At 35.9% G+C, this 19,673-nt stretch overlaps 1 protein-coding gene across 13 annotated transcripts in view; it reads right to left on the bottom strand.

Moving 5' to 3' along the window:
- The window catches only part of CHODL (chondrolectin), a 371,149-nt gene that overhangs the window by 245,962 nt on the left and 105,514 nt on the right, over nt 1-19,673 (bottom strand). The gene's annotated exons all lie outside the window — the stretch shown is intronic.

Genomic DNA, 19,673 nt, shown 5'->3' on the forward strand with positions numbered 1-19,673 from the left:
AAGAAGGCACCATCTTCAAACCAGAAAGTAGACTCTCATCAGACACTGAATTTGCTGGTACCTTGATCTTGGACGTTCCAGCCTCCCGAGCCATGAGAAATAAATATTTGCAATTTAAGCCAGCCAGTCTAAGGTCATTTGTTATAGCAGACAATAGTTTAAGTGGTTATTCCCACAAGAGCTGTTTTCATTTTGTTGAAGACAGCACCTGAACCCCAAAATGTTGACTTGTAATGGTGGAATGTAGCCTCTCCTGGGAGACAAGTGAAAAGTATATTTTAGGTGATAAGAGCCTTCCTTTTTGCTCCTCAATTCACACTCTGTAGTTACCATAAAATTGCAAATATACAAAGCAGAACAATTTATCTCAGGAACTAATTATGAAACAATAATTTGCATTTAATATACAAAATAAATTCAATCTGTAATAAACACAAATTAATCAATAATTAAGATATTAAGTTTTGGCTACCTGATTAACAATGATGAAAAACTAATGACAAGATTTAGTTTGGGTGAATATATGGGGAAATTAGCTACCTCAAGCACTGAGGAAGTGATGAAAACTGCTATAAGAATTCCTAAGGAAAGGGTACAATTTTTACCTAACACTTAAAATAAATACATAGCCCTAATTAGAAAAATGCCATTTTTAGAACTATGTCCCAAAGAAATCACCAAGGTCACAAGATGTATGTATAAGGATATTTTTCAAAACATCTACAAATAATATATTTTAAATGATATAACTGCCCTAAAAATAGGCATTTTTGTTAAGTACCATATACTATGTCCACACAACGAATTATTGCAAAGCCATTACTAAAGTTAATATTGATTTTATGGCTACAGGTATGGAAAGACATTTATGACATGTTTGAGGTTTAAAATAAAGCAGATTAGAAAGAATATGCATATTGTGGCAAATGTTACAAATTTATATAAGTATATACCTAGGAATGCATATGTTAAAGAATATTATGATTATATTTAAGTCAAAAATTACGTAAGACTATATGTGAGGGAGGGTATGTGGCTCACACCTATAATCCTAGAACTTTAGAAGGCCAAGACGAGTAGATCACTTAAGGTCAGGAGTTCAAGGCCAGCCTGGCCAACACAGTGAAACTCCATCTGTACTAAAAGTACAAAATTTAGCTGGAGGTTGAGGGAATTGGGTGGTGCACGCCTGTAATCCCAGCTACTCAGAAAGCTGAGGAGGCAAAAGAATCACAAGAACCCAGGAGGGAGAGTTCACAGTGAGCTGAGATCTCGCCACTGCACTCCAGCCTGAATGACAGAATAAGGGAGACTCAGTCTCAAAAAAAAAAGAATATATGTGAGGAGATTTTATAGAGCATGCTTTATCTGTAAATACTATCTAGAAAGAGAAATTGTGGGTGGCTTATTTTTCATTTGCTTGGCTTATAAAAACTTTTTAGAAAGAGTACACAATATTTTCATAATCAGGCAAATAATAAAATATTTCTATAATAAAATAATTTTTCATGGGATAAAAATTTGGTTACTTTTTAAACTGGGAATCATTTTTCCATACTATGCTTAAATGCTGCAAAACTGTATTTTGTTCATGCCCAAAGCAAACTCAGTCCTCAACTAAACCTTTTTGTTTTCCTTATAAAAATCTCCATTTATGAAAAACCCTTCAGATATTTGTAAAGAAAATTCTATAAACACCTACAGGACCCAAGTAAAACTTTTAGTCAAAGATCTGGTGGTCAGAGTGACCTTGACTGGATGATTTCACCAATCACAAAACAATTGAGAGGTATAGCTCTTCTCCTAAAGATGTAGCTCCCATGCACATACTCACAATATACTTAAGTTAGGGGAAAAAAGGTTTGTTGTTTTAGAATACATGTTAGAAACACAAGTGAAATTCTGGGTTTTTCTCCCTCTGATGTGATGTAGAATTACCAGAAAGTCTTTCTAAAAACAACTAAAACTACCTTTATACCAACAATTCTAGGAGGTATATAACATTATTGTTAAATATCAGAAATTAGAAAAGTATCTACAAAGACCAAAAGTGGGAGCCCACAAAGAAATATCTGAGCCTCTGCCATTTGAATACATCTATCTTTATAAGTGGCTTTTATACATTTTTTTTTTTTTTTTTTTTTTTTTTGAGACGGAGTTTCACTCTTGTTACCCAGGCTGGAGTGCAGTGGCGCGATCTCGGCTCACCGCAACCTCCGCCTCCTGGGTTCAGGCAATTCTCCTGCCTCAGCCTCCTGAGTAGCTGGGATTACAGGCACGCGCCACCATGCCCGGCTAATTTTTTTTTTTTTGTATTTTTAGTAGAGACGGGGTTTCACCATGTTGACCAGGATGGTCTCGATCTCTCGACCTCGTGATCCACCCGCCTCGGCCTCCCAAAGTGCTGGGATTACAGGCTTGAGCCACCGCGCCCGGCCGGCTTTTATACATTTTTACTTGTCTTCTTTCACATTTAGTTCTCATGCTAATAAATAATAGGCCTGTTATGTGATATTTTATTAATCCTCTAAGCTTTCAGCCTTTCCCTATATTCTTGCACTAAGTGTAACAAAACTATATAGGAACTAGGTCAGTTAGCCACACAGAAAAAGGTGTTTAATTGAGGCCAGGTCACATAACCCCTAAATGAAAATTACATCCATGAGTCTCTCTCTCCCTGTCCATTACACATGCTTTTTCGCAAACCCACAACATTGTGTATTTTGTAAATGTTTGATTTATTATTCCTTCTTTTTCCCTGAAGATCGTCTGACTCTTATTTCTGTTGGCTCTTTTAGGTGCCTTGGGACAACTGACATTTGCAAGACTTAACCTGAGCCCCACCAGTTACTAGAGTTTGGAGGCCTCAGCTGTCACTTCTGTTTCCGTGGAAACCCAAATCAGATTGCCAAAAATGAGGTCAGTCACCTAGAAATTATATTTTTTTAAAAAAATAAAGAAAGAAACACTGCCCACCAATACATTGTTTGAAACAGTGCTTTGTTTACGGCTGTTTTCTTCTTTTTAAAGGATTAAACAACTGTTTCCATGGTAGCAGATTAATAAACTACAAAGATAGAGCTGAGCTCTGAAAGTTCCTTTTGGCAGCACCTACACGTCAAAGTCTACTGTGCTCAGGAAGCTGAGGCTCTCAAGAGGTTTTTTTAAAACAATACTGAAAAATAACTACTTTGTTTATATTCATATGTTTTCCATAGATGGAATACACTAAATATAGTGACATCAAAGTTTTTATAGTGACAATAATAACTACTATTTATTAACTGCTCACAATGAGACCCAAAATGTGCAGGGTGCTTTACATAAATTATCTCCAGTCCTTGGCCTTACTGTCTCCATTATATGGAAACAGATTCATTGAAGGTCACACAGATATTAACAAGGGATGGAGCTGTGATTCAAACCCAGTTCTGGCCCATATTGGAGGCCAGACTCTTTCCCCATCTTTCTCAAAGTAAAGTGTGGAACAGAGAAGGAACAATTTTATCCTACCCTCATCCCAACACAGGCATGTACACACATGATCACATGCACACACGGTGCGTTTTGGGGACTCAGTCCACATAGACTGGATGAGGTGCGAGGGAGGCAGACTCCTCAGAAGTATTTAATAACTGTTAGTTCTTTCTCTGACCCATCAAATAAAGAATGTCCAGGTACCCATGAAGCCCAAGAACAGAAGCTGGTCTCCCAGAGTGGCAGTCCTTCAGTGGAATTTAGTGCAACATCATTTTCCTCGTCATACCTCACTCTCTTTCCTCCAACCACAACCTGGTACATAAACTACAACAATATTTTCAAGTACAGGCCTGATAAATGACACAGGTTGCTGATTCAATAAGTTGAATAACTTATTTTTAATTCTTAATCAGTGATCAAAATATTAGTCAAATCAAATGACCACAGCAGGAATTGAGTAAATGCATTATTTTATCCAGTGATCCTATTTTTCTCATTTACTAGAGTGTGTACATTTTTACTGCTTAATCAAAGGCATAGGTAACCACACATTGTTTTTTCCAGAAAAATAAATAGGTAAATAGTAGTCATTTATGTCTTATTCCAAATTAATTCTGCCAGAGTTAAAAATAAATGCCCAAAAGCTCTGAGGACGTGCTTAGGAGAAACTGGATCCATTTCAACATTAAAACAGCTGTCTTCCACATTTTTTCTCAGGCAAAATGTAGATGGAAAACTGATATAACAGATTCTGTCTCCAGGAAAAAAAAAAAAAAAAGTCCATGAATTTAATGTCAATACAGGAAGAAAAAAAGGGAGCAATTCCCAAAAGAACAACTCAGTGCTCACTTTTAATTTATGTCAATATTTTTCTATTGAAATAGGAAAAGAAACCTCATGGAATAGAACATTTTTGGAGAAATGAAGTTGAGGCACCCTGACATCACAATGACACGCTGTTTAACCCTGAACTACTTAGATTCTTTGGAATAGTGGTAAAGTTATTCCAGATGTAAAGACCTTAGAAAACATGGCATAAAGGTCTAAGTGACATTTAATTTGAAGATAAAATTGCTGTGTCTCCTAAAATCGCAAGCACCTCTCCAAAGACCAAACACTCTGAAACCAATACAAAACATAATTCCTCACAGAAGGAAATGATTTTCCAAACAGAATATAAGTTTCCATTTGTAACTCATTACTGCTAACTGTCTTCTCCTTCAATTTTGAGATCGTTAGAAATCATACTTAGAATTTCCAACACTCTTTACTCAGCCGCAATGTTAATCACCAGAGTAATCCAAATAAAGCCACAATAAACCAAAAATTCATGGTAATCAAGAAAATGCATTCCAAATAAACAAGCAAAAAAAATTCAAAACTTATATTTAATTATACTTGAAAAGTTATAAATTAGAACCAAAAAATCAAAATAAAATCAGCCTATACCACAAATGGAAGCTTTTAAAAGCCCTAAACTAAGCGTCTGTATATTTATTTACCCACAAATTTCAACAAAACAGAAAAACACAATTATTAAAGAGGAAATCTTTTACTTAGAGCAAATTTGATCTAACAAAAAGTATCATGAACTCTTTCAAATATACTTCTAAACTGAGAAAAATTTTTCCTTCTTCCACTTCTTTTCTGTCCATGGTAGGCAAAATGGTCCCCCAAAGATGTCCATGGCTAATCTCTGAAATTTAAGAATATGCTACATTACATGGTGAAAGGGACTTGGCAGATGTAATTAAGGTTATGGACCTTAAGTTAAAAAGAGCATTCTGAATTATCCAGATGGGCTCAATCCAATTCATGACTCCTTAAATGCAGAGAATGTTCTCCAGCTGGAAGAAGAAGAAGGCAAAGGCAAGTTCGAGCATGAGAAGGATTCAGTGCGCTCTTGCTGCCTCGGAGTTGGACAGCTCATGTGCATGGACCAAAGGGGGCCTATTGCAGCTAAGGGCAGCCCTCAGCTGACAGCCAACAAGAAAAAAAGAACCTCAGCATTTTGACCGCAAGGAACTTAATTCTGTCAACAATATGAAGGGGTCTGGAAGTGGATTCTTCCCAGAGCCCCCCTTTAAGAGTCCAGAGGTTGACATCTCTTTTTTTGTTTTTGCTTTGTTCCTGTTGTTTTGGTTTGAGATGGTGTCTGGCTCTGCTGCCAGGCTGGAGCACAGTGGCGCATCTCGGTTCACTGCAACCTCCACCCTGCAGTTCAAGTGATTCTCCTGCTTCAGCCTCCCGAGTAGCTGGGACTACAGGCAGACGCCTGGCTAATTTTTGTATTTTTAGTAGAGACAGGGTTTCATCATGTTGGCCAGGATGGTCTCCATCTCTTGATCTCATGATCCACCCGCCTCAGCTTCCCAAAGTGCTGGGATTACAGGCGTGAGCCACTGCACCCAGTCAGCATCTTTTTTTGATTTTGTAAGACCCAGTGAAGAGAACAAAAACCAACTTTCTGACCTACAGAACGGTGAGATAGCAAATGGGGTTGATTTAAGCCACTGTACTAATTTACTATGCCAACAAAAGAAAACAGATAGGTCACCCCACCAAAACCTGTTTTCCTTCCACCTCTTACCTTCCATTTATCTTTTTAAGAAATCTGGCAGGGAGCTGTGGCTCAGGCCTGCAATCCCAGCAGTTTGGGAGGCCGAGGCAGGCAGATCAGGAGATCAAGAGATGGTGACCATCCTGGCCAACATGGTGAAACCCTATCTCTACTAAAAATATAAAAATTAGCCTGGCGTGGTGGCACACATCTGTAGGCCCAGCTACTTGGGAGCCTAAGGCAGGAGAATCCCTTGAACCGGGAGCCAGAGGTTGCAGTGAGCCGAGAGCCAGCAACTGCACTCCAGCCTGGCGACAAGAGAAAGAATCCATCTCAAAAAAAAAAAAAGAAATAAATAAATAAAGAAATTAAAAACAGCCAACAACATCTTAACATATAATCCCAAAGCATGTTATTTCTGCAATGACCAGAGTACCAGTTGTTTAATATTGAAAAACATGTCCTGCTGTTTCTGACAGAGGCAAGATTGCAGAGCATAAAGAACTAAAGGAGCAAATAACATGAGAGATTCCTTAATCTCTTCAGGCAATTAGTTTCCTCATCTATAAATGGGAAGAATATTATCTTTCTGACAAGATTGTTATGAGTAATGAATGATTTCATAAATATAAAAAGCACATAGAACACGCCGATTCCATCTTAATCCTCTCTGCCATGGGCTCCTTCAAAGTTTTATGGAGCCTGTAACCCAGGTTCAAAGAAACACTGTTTCTACTACAGTGTGGATAGTTGGCTGCAGAAAGCAATAAAGGTTTACATGATGAAACTGATAACAATAATTTAAAGCTATCTGGAAAGCATTTCTAAGAACCATCCCATAGAAATCAGGACTAATGTCATACCACCACTCTGCCTACCAATGACTCACATGAAAGAAGAAGGTATCTATTTCAGGTTATACTGAGCTGCTTGCAGCCTGAATAACAAAAATAAAATTTGAAATGGTCTTAATAAATTAGAAAAAAAGAATATATTGAAAAAAAGATAGAAAGCAAAAGAATAATTAAGGACAAAGGGCATAGTAGTAAGAGCTGAACAAATATAAATAATCTGCCCAATTCTAATTTAGAAGATTACAGTGTAAGGTATACACTGACAATTTTATAGTTAAAGGGCTGTTAGAAAATAATTATCAATAATGATTTTGAATTTGGTGAATTGACTATTAGATGAATTGATTAATGAGAAAATTGATTCTCAGAGACTTAGCCAGTTTCTCATTGTCACATGAAAGTTGCTGAACAGATATTTCTTGAAGGAATGGTGAATATAGGTATTACGTTTGACCTTAAATTTAGCTCTGAGATTCCTAGAATGATACATTATGATTAAAATGAAAAGAATCCATTATCTACTCACTCCTTTTCTGGACATTCAACTAAAAGTATAGAAACTTGAAAAACAATAAGAAATTGTATCGTTGTTTTGTTTTGTTTTGTTTTGTTTTGTTTTGTTTTGTTTTGTTTTGTTTTGAGACGGTCTCTGTCACCCAGGTTGTACTGCAACGGTGCAATCTTGGCTTACTGCAATATCTGCCTCCTGGCCTCAAGCAATCCTCCCACTTTAGCCCCCTCAAGTAGCTAGGACTACACACATGAGCCACCATGCCTGGCTAATTTTAATATTTGGGGTAGAGAAGGGGTTTCACAGAAATGGTGTCTTTTAATCCATTAATGTTACAGTTTTGTCACATTAACAAAGTCTATCTCTTACCGAAACTTCAGGTGATAAAATACAGCATATAGTCTGTGTGAAAATATAACTCATTATATTAAGTTTGATTATTCAAAATTATTTTAAAATCTATACTGAACTTTCATAGTCAAAATACTTGTTGGTTTGTTGCTTTGGGTTCTAATAGGGACCATACATTTTGAGGGCCCTTATGGCCCTTGTATTTATTCATGACTGACAATAATGTTATATAGTGTCATAAATTCTTGGATGTTGCAGAGTGGGCAGGGGTGGGGACACATGAATGTGGACATAGAATGTGTTATTGAGGAAAGCACATTTAAGATGATAGCAGTCCTTGAAGGATAAAGAGTGTTCTAGTAAATAGTACAGAAGGAATACTGCTGGCAGAATACTGGTAAGAAACATTGAACTCAAAGCCTTGAGGTCAAGAAAGAGGTGGTTTGAGGAACTGAGAAATGACTAGTGTACCAAGGAAAGAAAATAACATGCAATTATGTAGAAAATAAGCAGGAATCAGCCATTGCAAGGCCTTATAAAACATTTTAAAGTGGTTAGAATTTTTCTTTTTTTAAAATTTAGTTTTAGGTTCAGGGATACATGTGCAGCTTTGTTATACAAGAAATTTGTGTCACAGGGATTTTATGTATAGATTATTTTGTCACCCAAGTAATAAATATAGTTTAAATAAATATACTCAATAAGTAGTTTTTCAATCCTTTCCTTTCTCCCACCCTTCACTCTCAAGTACATGTGTCCATATGTACTCAATGTTAAGCTCCCACTTGTAAGTGAGAACAATGCATTATTAGGTTTTCTGTTCCTATATTAGTTTGTTTAAGACAACCGCCTCCAACTTCCTCCATATTGCTGAAAAGGATGTAATCTCATTCTCTTTTATGGTTGTGTAGTAGTATTCCATGGTGTGTATGTAAAACATTTGCTTTATCCAGTCTATCACTGATGAGCATTTAGGTTGATTCCATGTCTTTGATATTCTGAATAGTGCTGCTGTGAACATACATGTGCATGTGTCTTTATAGTAGAACAATTTCTATTCCTTTGTGTACATACCCAATAATGGGATTGCTGGGTAGAATGGTAATACTGTTTTAAGTTCTTTGAGAAATCTCCAGACTGCTTTCCACAATGGCTGAACTATAATAGTTTACATTCCCACCAGCAATGTTCCCTGTTCTCCACAACCCTGGAGTTGTTATTTTGTTAAAATTGGTTATTTTTTGACTTTTTAATAATAACAATTCTGACTGGTGTGAGATGGTATCTCATTGTGGTTTTGATTTGTGTGTTTTTTAGTGATTAGTGATGTTGAGCATTTTTTTAAAAACTTTTTGGCCATGTGTATGTTTTCTTTTAAAAGGTCTGTTTATGTCATTGCTCACTTTTTAATGGGGTTGTTTTTTATTTGCTAATTTAAGTTCTTTATAAATTCTGGATATTAGACCTTTCTTTCTTTCCTTCTTTCTTTCTTTACTTACATGAGACAGAGTCTTGCTTTGTTGCCCAGGCTGAGTACACTGGCATAATCTTGGCTCACTGAAACCTCTGCCTCCTGGGTACAAGCAATTCTCATGCCTCAGTCACTCAAGTAGCTGGGATTACAGGCATGCAGCACCACACCTGGCTAATTTTTGTATTTTTAGTAGAGATGGGGTTTTGCCATATTAGCCAGGCTGCTCTTGAATTCCTGGCCTCAAGTGATCTGCCCTCCTCAGCCTCCCAAAGTGCTGGGATTACAAGCATGAGCTGCACATCTAGCCTAGACCTTTACTGGAGGCATGGTTTGCAAATATTTTCTGCCATTCTGTAGGTTGTCAATTCTATGCAAACAAATTGGAAAACCCAGAAGAAATTGATAAATTCCTGAAAACATACAACCCTTCAAGATTGAACCAGAAAAAAAATCAAATCTCTGAATTGGTCAGTAACAAATTCAAAAATTCAATCAGTAATAAAAAGCCTACCTTCAGAAAATGCCTGGAACCAGACAGATTCACAGCTGAATTCTACCAGATTATATAAAGATGAGCTAGTTCAATTCCTAGTGAAAAGATTCCAAACAATTGAGAAGATGGGACTCCTCCCTAACTCGTTCTATGAGGCCAGCATTATCCTGATATCCAAACCTGGCAGAGACACAACAAAAAACTGAAATTTCAGGCCAATGTCTTTGACGAAGGTACATGCAAAAATCTTCAATAAAATACTAGCAAGCCAAATCCAGCAGCACACCAAAAAGCTAATCCAACATTATCGAGTAGATTTTAACCCTAAGATGCAAGGTTGGTTTAATATACACAAATCAATAAATGTGATCCATCACATAAACAGAACTAAAAATAAAACACACGATCATGTCAATAGATGTAAAAAAGGCTTTTCATAAAATTTAAAGTCCTTTCACATTAAAAACCTTCAACAACGTAGATATTAAAGGAACATACCACAAAATAACAAGAGCCATCTATGACAAACCGACAGCCAACATCATACTGAAGAGACAAAAGAGGGAATCATTTTTCTTGAGAACTGGAACAAGACAAGGATGCTGATTCTCAGTATTCCTATTCAACATAGTATTGGAAGTTCTACCCAGATCAATTAAGCAAGAAAAGGGAATAAAAGACATCCAAACAGGAAGAGAGAAAGTCAAATCACCTCTGTTTTCAGACTGTAAGATTTTATGCCATGAAAACCCCACCGTCTCGGCCCAAAAGCTCCTAAATCTGATAAACAACTTGAGCAAAGTTTCAGGATACAAAATCCATGTATGAAAATCAATAGCATTCCTATACACCAACAATGTCCAAACTGAAAGACAAATCAATAACACTGTCCCATTCACAATAGCCACAAAAAGAAAAAATACCTAGGAATACAGCTAACTGGAGAGGTGAAAGAGCTCTACAAGGAGAACTACAAAATACTGCTCAAAGAAATCACAGATGACACAAGTAGAAAAACATTTTATGTTCTTGAAGACGAGGAATCATTATTGTTACAATGGCCACACTGCTCACAGCAATTTACAGATTCAATGCTATTCCTATCAACCAACCAATGACAATCTTTACTGAATTAGAAAAAAACTATTTTAAAATTTGTATGAAACTAAAAGAGAGCCCAAATAGCAAAAGCAATCCTAAGTAGAAAGACTAAAGTTAGAAGCACCATATTGCCTGACTTCAAACTATACTACAATGCTACAGTAACCAAAACATCATGGTACTGGTACAAAACCAGACACATAGACAAATGGAACACAATTGATACCAGAAATAAAGCCACACATCTACAACCATCTGATCTTTGACAAAGTTAAACAAAAAAAGAGCACATTTTCCCATCACCTATTTAATAAAGAAAGAATTCTTTCCCTATTCAATAAATGATGCCAGGATAACTGACTAGCCATATGCTGAAGATTGAAACTGGACCACTTTCTTACACCATATACAAAAGTCAACTCAAGATAAATCTAAGACTTAAATATGAAACCTGAAACTATAAAAACCCTGGAAGACAACCTAGGAAATACCATTCTGCACAAAGGACCTGGCAAAGATATCATGATGAAGATGCCAAAAGCAATTAAAACAAAAAACAAAAATTGACAAATGGGACCTGATTAAAGAGCTTCTGCACAGCAAAAGTAGCTATCAACAGATTATTTTCCAATGCTCAATGCAAAGCCTAGGTTTGGGGTGTATGTATCTCTTAGAAATTTTTTCTTTAGTACCTTTATCTGAATGACCTTATTGTTGTTCCTAAGAGCTGCATATAGATTTTTCAGAATAATAACTTCAGTAACTTATTAACATATATTACACCTTAACTAACAACATAAAGTAAATGTCACTGGTCTTTCTAAATGCAACTTCAAAAACCTATACTGAACAATTAATACAACAGATTATATAAATTATTTTATATATATTATATAGATAAATATTTATATATATTACATCATATATAAATATATATAAAGAAAAGTTTGACTGCCTCAGAATTAATGTCTCTTTTTTATAAAATTGTTTGATATTTAGCAATCCCTATTCTCCTGACATAGTTCATTTTCTACATCTATTGATTCATTAATGAGTCTTTTATTAGTGATTAAAGATGTTTTGTTTTGGAAGGAATTACCCTTTTGATGTATCTTTTATTAAAATAATTTTCAAATTATACTATATAAAATAAGCCAAATTTCAATACTTTAAAAGCAATTTTAAAGACAACTTTATCAAAAAGTATTTTTTGTTTATTTTCTTTTTCAATAGTCTAAAAACATTGGTTATTTGAATAAAACTGTATTTAAGCTAAAAATTCTAAAAATCGGAGAGGCGTTTAATATCCAACACACTTGATTCCCCACTAACCAGGTTATTTATTATCAATGCTATTTTGGTTCATCATATCTGTGGTATTGTTCTGCAAAACATTACTTGGTTTCCAAAGACTTCATGTTGAATTCAAAATTCCCATTGTAAGGCAAAGAGAATGAGAAATGAAAATAGAAACAAGAAGCATCCCTTGCTGGAGGAATCTTGCTCTGGAACAGAGGAGCGGATAAGCCATTGTCATTTTTCACTACATTAATTTAACCTGGATTTTCTCTTAATCTACCCTACATATATTTCTCCAATGCATACATTACCTTGATCTCTCCATGCCTAGAGGTGAACAAGAAGGGAAGAGGAAGAGTGAGAAGGAGAAGATAGTAAAAATAAAAAGAATAGTGCTACAAATTTCTAAGTATTGCCTTGTCCATGTTCGGGGTTTTTGGGTTTTTGTTGTTATCGTTGTTGTTGTTGGGGTTTTGTTGTTGTTGTTTTTCTGAAAGATACTAACCAAATAAGGCAACTTAGTAAGACGTCTATGGATTTCTTAGAACAGAATTTTTAGAAAATGCATAGTAATGATGTCTCAACCTTATAGATAAGTGTCAATAATGCCATTGGGCAGATATGTCTCAGTCTAGGTGGAGTAATATCCTAGAAAAAACCTTCTCTTTAGTTAATGCATTACTCCATACATCATTCATGAAATGAATGGTTGCACACCAAACACCTTCTTTATTATAGTAAGCGTTGAGGTTTGGCAGAATTAAAGATATAATACTACTTTCTTCGCCTGTCAATTCTGGAACAAATTGGGAAATAAGATGGCGAAGACAGACAGATAAAAATTGAAATAATGGCTTAAGCTGATTAAGAAACGTAAATAGAGTTCTGTAGTCAAAAGAGTTTACTACATTCCCTGCCCCCAAACTACCACCACCCACCTCTCCAGCACACACACTATATCCTTCAGGAAGTCCATCAGAGAAAATTTTGATACCAATCAATGCACTTATCCAACACTGGTCACTAATGCTGGCCCAGGACAATGTGAAAAAGAAAAGAGATTGAATACCCAGGATCCAATAGAGAAGCTGCATCCAGATGTCACATGTCAATCAGGAAACACTTCTTCTCACAGTTTGGAATGAGTAATGGGTGGGAAAGAGGCCAGAAGTGTTACTCTACCAGATGTCCTTGTACATTAAAACATTAAACAAATAGAAAGATGGTTCACTCATTTGGTAAGATTACTATCTGTGGCCCAAAGAGTAGAGCCTAATGATTATCCATGTGTTAAAATATAAAGAAGCCTTAAAGTCATATCTGCCTTTAGGTCATTGAAGCTCATAATCTAGATTTAATATACCTCAAAGTGCTTTTTCAGGTATTATACTATATGCTGTTGTTTAAACTACCACACTGTATCTCAGGATTCAGAAAGAAGAGAGGACAAGCCACTTTTGTACTTATTCCAAACTGCTCACAAAACAATTGCTTTCTTTAAATAGCTAACTTTTACCTCCTCATAAAAATAGTATACACTGTCACTAACACACACACAAAAATATGACTTTCTCAAAATATATAACCCAATATTCATTTCCTAATGAAAACTTGATTCAGCATTTAGGCTGAAAGCCACTAGTTCTGTTAGCTGCTTACAAATTTGTTTCATGTAACATTTTTACAAATTTGTTTCATATAACATTTTTATATGGATACTGGTTATTTCAAATGGCATTCATAATACAGTGTTAGCATTTATTCTCCTCTATACCTTACATCTTTCTTTCTCTTTCTTTTCTTCTACATATTTATTCTCTCCTTGTGTCAAAACATAAATTATAAAATTTTAGATATCAATATAAGTAATTTCTATATGAACATTAAATGCTCTATGGCTATAATTTGTACAACAGAATGAACTATTTTGGCTTTTGATCATTAAGAAACTCACCGGTGAATATTTGGGATAAAGTGAATATGAAAAGAAAATTACCCAAGACTTTGCCATTTGAAGCTTATTTATGCTCTCAATTCATAAGTCGGAAGAATTTGGGTGAGCAACAGCTTCATTTAGTCATGTTGAGTAAAATAATAAATTGATATTCTTAAAAGGAATAACTTAAGCAGTTACCCCAGGTGTCCACATTCCATATATCATTTTCTTAAAAGTTACAAGAAAATCATATATGGCTCCTAGCAAGCCCCTAACTCTGTTGCATAAAGAAATTCTTATTCCCAAGGGCCCTCTGATTTATACAGTTAAAAGACATTCAGTAATACAACCACTGAGTTCTGAAATGGCAGATGTTCCAAGTACAGGGGAATCAACAGTAAGAGTAAAATAAAGATTCTTCCACCCAACTAAGAGAAATACCCTGCATAGTGAGAAATTCCAAATGAACTCTACATTGATCCCATTGGTTACCATTTGGTAAATGTTTGTCAGGTATCCACCATGTGTTTGTCACTGCACCAGACACTAGGTAGAGGGAAGGGGAATTCAAAGACTAACAAGATATGAATTTTCCTTCATCAGGTTTGTACTTTCTTTGGTGAAAGAAAAGTACAACTGTTTCTGAAACAAAAAGAAACAATTAGAGTAGAATCTAATTAAAAGATGGAAATAAGGTAAAATAATTTTTATTTATTAGAGACTGAGAAATCTATTTGAACAGAGACCAACTACAAACAAGCACATCAGTTACAGCCACTTTCTTTTTTTTTTTTTTCTTTGAGACGGAGTTTAGCTCTTGTTACCCAGGCTGGAGTGCAATGGCGCGATCTCAGCTCACCGCAACCTCCGCCTCCTGGGTTCAGGCAATTCTCCTACCTCAGCCTCCTGAGTGGCTGGGATTACAGGCACGTGCCACCATGTCCAGCTACTTTTTTGTATTTTTAGTAGAGACGGGGTTTCACCATTGTTGACCAGGATGGTCTCGATCTCTTGATCTCGTGATCCACCCGCCTCGGCCTCCCAAAGTGCTGGGATTACAGGCTTGAGTCACTGCGCCTGGCCAGTTACAGCCACTTTCATGCAAAAGATGAAGAAACCAGGTGCCAAGAAAATACAATGTGCTGTATATCTGTGTTTTATACAAAGCCATTCAAGGTACAGAGGGAAAATAGTAAATAATTGGAAAAAGACATACTAATAACACCAAACAAAGCATGACCTGAAACATGGATAAGCCCCTGGCTTTTATTAATAGGAACTGACAGGACAAAACTATGGAAAGGTTCCCGATAGTTGGCATGACCATGGAGAAGGAGGCTCTAACATTCATTCTCTCCCACCCAAGACACACAATTGCCAAAGCTTGAAAGAAAATGTGCAGGTTCTCAACAGACCTAAACCTAAGGATGAAGGAATTTAGCAATGAATGCTGCTTAACATTACCACTGTAGCATTTGGAGACTTTCAGCAAAACTTCTGCAATGATGCAGGATAAACATTGTTTTAATAGAGACCATTGTTCCACTCATGGGTTCTGAAGAGACCGAGATTGAACTACACCGTTAAGTGATCATCTAATGTATCAAACAACAAAGCAGGCATTGGTCCTGACATGATTCTGCCCTTTAAGGAAAGGAATATTGTTGGGCACATAGTAGATATGCAACAAACATTTCATGAATCTGTTGATTGATTGGTTGATTGACCCTAAACAAACAGAAATATGTCAGAGGCTGCTTGGAAAAAGACTCTAGTTACGGAAAGTATGTACTCTCCTTGAACCTTTTTGCACCCCTTTCCTCAAATCCCAATCACATATCTCCTGTTGAAAGAAGATGTACATTGCCAAGTAGCAACCAGTAAAGACATTTTGAGGTAACATGTTACTACATAGGAGGCATTTTGAAGACCACAGTGGAACCTACTGGACTCATTCAGTTCAGGAAATCTTAGAGCTTGAAGTAAATCTAGAGTCCCTATTTGCATAAGAAAAAACAAGCTCTTAGGAAGGAACTGAAAATAAAAACACTCTGAAGCTATAATTAAGATTTGACACAAAAAAAGAGGATATCATAGGGATGCCAGGAAAAAAAAGAATGTATTTTTATGCACAAAAAAGTAAAACGCCATGATTCTCCTTTAGATGATTTGTAGTGACAGAAAAAAGGCTCGTTTGTAACACTAACAAGTGCACCATACTAGTAGTGTTCAAGTCCAATCTTTTGGCATAAATACATCAATAATTAAAGAAATAAAAGTATGATTAAAATACAAAACAATTATCTGATGGCCATAAAGAAGCTCAGTGGGGCCAGGTGCAGTGGCTCATGCCTGAAATCCCAGCACTTTGGGAGGCCAATGTGGGCAGATCACTAGAGGTCAGGAGTTCAAGACCAGAGTTGCCAACACAGTGAAAATCCATCTCTACTGAAAATACAAAAGTTAGCCAGACATGGTGGCAGGTGCCTGTAATCCCAGCTACTCAGGAGACTGAGGCATGAGAATCACTCAAACTTGGGAAGCAGAGTTTGCAGACAGCCAAGATTGCGCCACTGCACTCCAACCTGAGCAACAGAGCAAGAATCTGTCGAAAGAAGAAGAAAAGAAGAAGAAGAAGAAAGAAGAAAGAAGAAGAAGAGAAGAAGGAGGAGGAGGAGGAGGAGGAGGAGGAGGGGGAGGAGGAGGAGGCGGCGGCGGAGGCGGAGGCGGCAGCAGCTCAGAGGAAAATAAATCATATTACTCTTGAAAGCAAAGATTTCATTGGGACTTTCTGTATCACCAGACACTGGAGCAAATGGAAATCAGTAGTAACTAGAGGCCCAGGCAAGTCATTTAAAGGAATTACTAAAAAGGAGACTGGTATCTAAGGAATCACCCTACTTTAAGCCATTTTCTCCTCCCAAAGAAGTTAATGACCCCAACTCTATAAAATGTGATGGGAAAATCATGGAAGACAAGTCTGTAGTTGTAGATACATGAAAACAACTGAGCAAAGCAACAAGTGCAGAGCCTTACACTCTGCCTTGTACTTCTTGATTATATTCCATGCTTTTAGTACATTTTCCTGTACTTAAGGTGACGTGAGAAATAACAACTAGACAAGTGAGGACTCAATCCATTTCCACCTAGGTGAGTCAACTGAAAAACCTATTTAAAGTCTAAAAAAGACTGCAAGGCAAATAATTTTTCTTTCTTCCTATCTTTCACAACCCATTTCTTCTTTGCCCCTTCAATTTCTGTTTTCTTAGTAATACCTACTACAGCCCAAATTTAGAACTGTGTTTTAACTGATCGTTAAACCAGGAATTATTTGTCTGGGAAATAATCCACAACCTGTTAGAAACAAAAAAACTGTATTTGTCTAAACTGGGTTTACAACTGCCAGAACTAAGCAAAACCTTCACTGGGATTCCCTGGATTTAATTCAGGATTAGGTTCTTGAGTTCAAATCCTAAGTATATTGCCTGATAACATGAAAGCCATCTCTCCATGATTTCTTTACAAATCTGAGCCTGACAGATGTCTCTGCATATGCAGAGGTAGATTCCATTAGACATACAATATTAAAATATTTAAGAAATTATATTTCAATAGTGATGTATATAAGAAAATGGGAATTTGAATTTCCATGTTGTATCATAACCACAATACATCCAGCTGTTTTATATTGCCAAAACAAGGCTCCAGTTTAAAAGAAAACAATTAACTTCACTAAAAAATTAGGCATGTATAGCTCTGTCATTCAATACAATAATAAAGTAATTATAAATTTGAGATATCTTGATCATGTAACTCAATTTATTTTTTCTTTTTGTAGCAAAGTGACATTGGGTCATCCATGCATTCATTCTTTTTCTCCTTTACTAACTTCTATTGTGTTAGTAAACAGACAACTATTATACATGCTGTGAGATACCACTGTGAATGAAATGTGGAGCCTGTGCTCAAGAAACTCACAGTCTAGCAGAAGAAGGTGACAGGAAATAATCTATAAGCCAAGAATTAAAACAAATGCTTTATAAAAATATAATCAGGTGCTACAGAAGCCCAAGGGAAGTAGCAATTTATTGTAATGGAGCAAGGAGTGACAGAGGTGGCATTTCAAAGTTGAATACTCCATCAATAAAAAATAAAAGAAGAAGAAGGAGGAGGAGGTGGAGGATGGAAGGAAGCAAAAAAAAAAATGCACTAACAGTGAAATAGAAAAATGTGACTGGACTATCTATTGTGAAAAGATGAGATATAGGTAAGACCAAACAGATTCCAGCATATGGTGAATTCTGAATATATAACTAATGAGCTTGATTTTTTTCAACACACCATTGGAAGATTTTAGAAGCTTATAATGTAGAGAATGATAAGATTCCCCATTCTAAGTTTTAGGAAGAAACCTATTATGACTGGAGACCAGATGTGTACATTTGAGGAAGTAGGGAGGGTTAAGTGTAGTTATTGCTAAATTAGGATGATGACAATGAAAATGAAAAATAAATGGTTTAAGAGATTATCAAGTAGATGAACTTTCCAGATGAAATTAAAATGTAAATTTAACTATTTTATGAATAGTCTTATCTGAAGTATGTCAAGTCCAAATGAAGCAGAAATTTCCAAACTGTTATTTACTGATTGTTTCCAGATGTTCTTGGTTTCTATTTTATTTGTCTACATGTAACATGAAAGTGCTAAACAGGACGTAGGGAAACCAGCAGTTGCTGCCCTAACGTATCTGTGGCACCGTGGCACATATTAAAAATGGCTATTGGCAGCTATCTGGTTAACTTGATCAAAATAGATCAAGAAAACCAGAAATAAATCAACCAAATCAAAAGTAATCTAAGACAACCAGATGGACAGTCAACACTGATCATGTTAGATCACAGAGTAAAGTGAGAATTTGGCAACGTTTATGGACACTCAGGAAACCAGGAATCATTAAACCAGGAATTATTTGTCCGGAAAATAATCCTTAACCTGTTAGAAACAAAAGAATTCAAAACAAACCTTCCTAAAACCAATACTAAAATAAATATACTGGAACCAATTCTTAAGTAAAAGGCAACACTACCCACAAATATACATATCCTCTTACTCTGAAAAAGAAAAGTATTTTACAGCATAGCCACAGTAACCTCCACTGAAGTCTCTGCCAAATTAAATTGTTGGCTTCTCTATGTTTTAAATTTAAACAAATAAATTCTCCTTGGTTTGGCATTTTCATGTTTGGCACACACACACAAATGTGTGTGTGTGTGTGTGTGTGTGTGTGTGTGCTTGTTTCTATGTACTGAATTCATTCTATGAATCTTTTCTGTACTTTTAATTTCCTTTAATTCTGCTTACATAAGTTTTATGGCTTTTTGTGGGTCATTCACATGTAAAATACGAAACACATGTACTGATCATTAAATAAGATGGATTTGACACATAGACAATTTTTTAATTTCATTTCAGCTTCAAAGGTGGCTTTTCTTTCTTGAAGAAATTTCAAAGAATGAATGTTATGTTAATTTGTATAATCTCTGATATAACAAGTCTCTTGATTAAATACTTTCACAGTCAAAGACAAATAATAGGGTATGATTATGTACTCTGA

This window comes from Saimiri boliviensis, chromosome 18 (genome assembly GCF_048565385.1).
Source record: "Saimiri boliviensis isolate mSaiBol1 chromosome 18, mSaiBol1.pri, whole genome shotgun sequence".
NCBI classification, from domain to species: Eukaryota; Metazoa; Chordata; class Mammalia; order Primates; family Cebidae; genus Saimiri; species Saimiri boliviensis.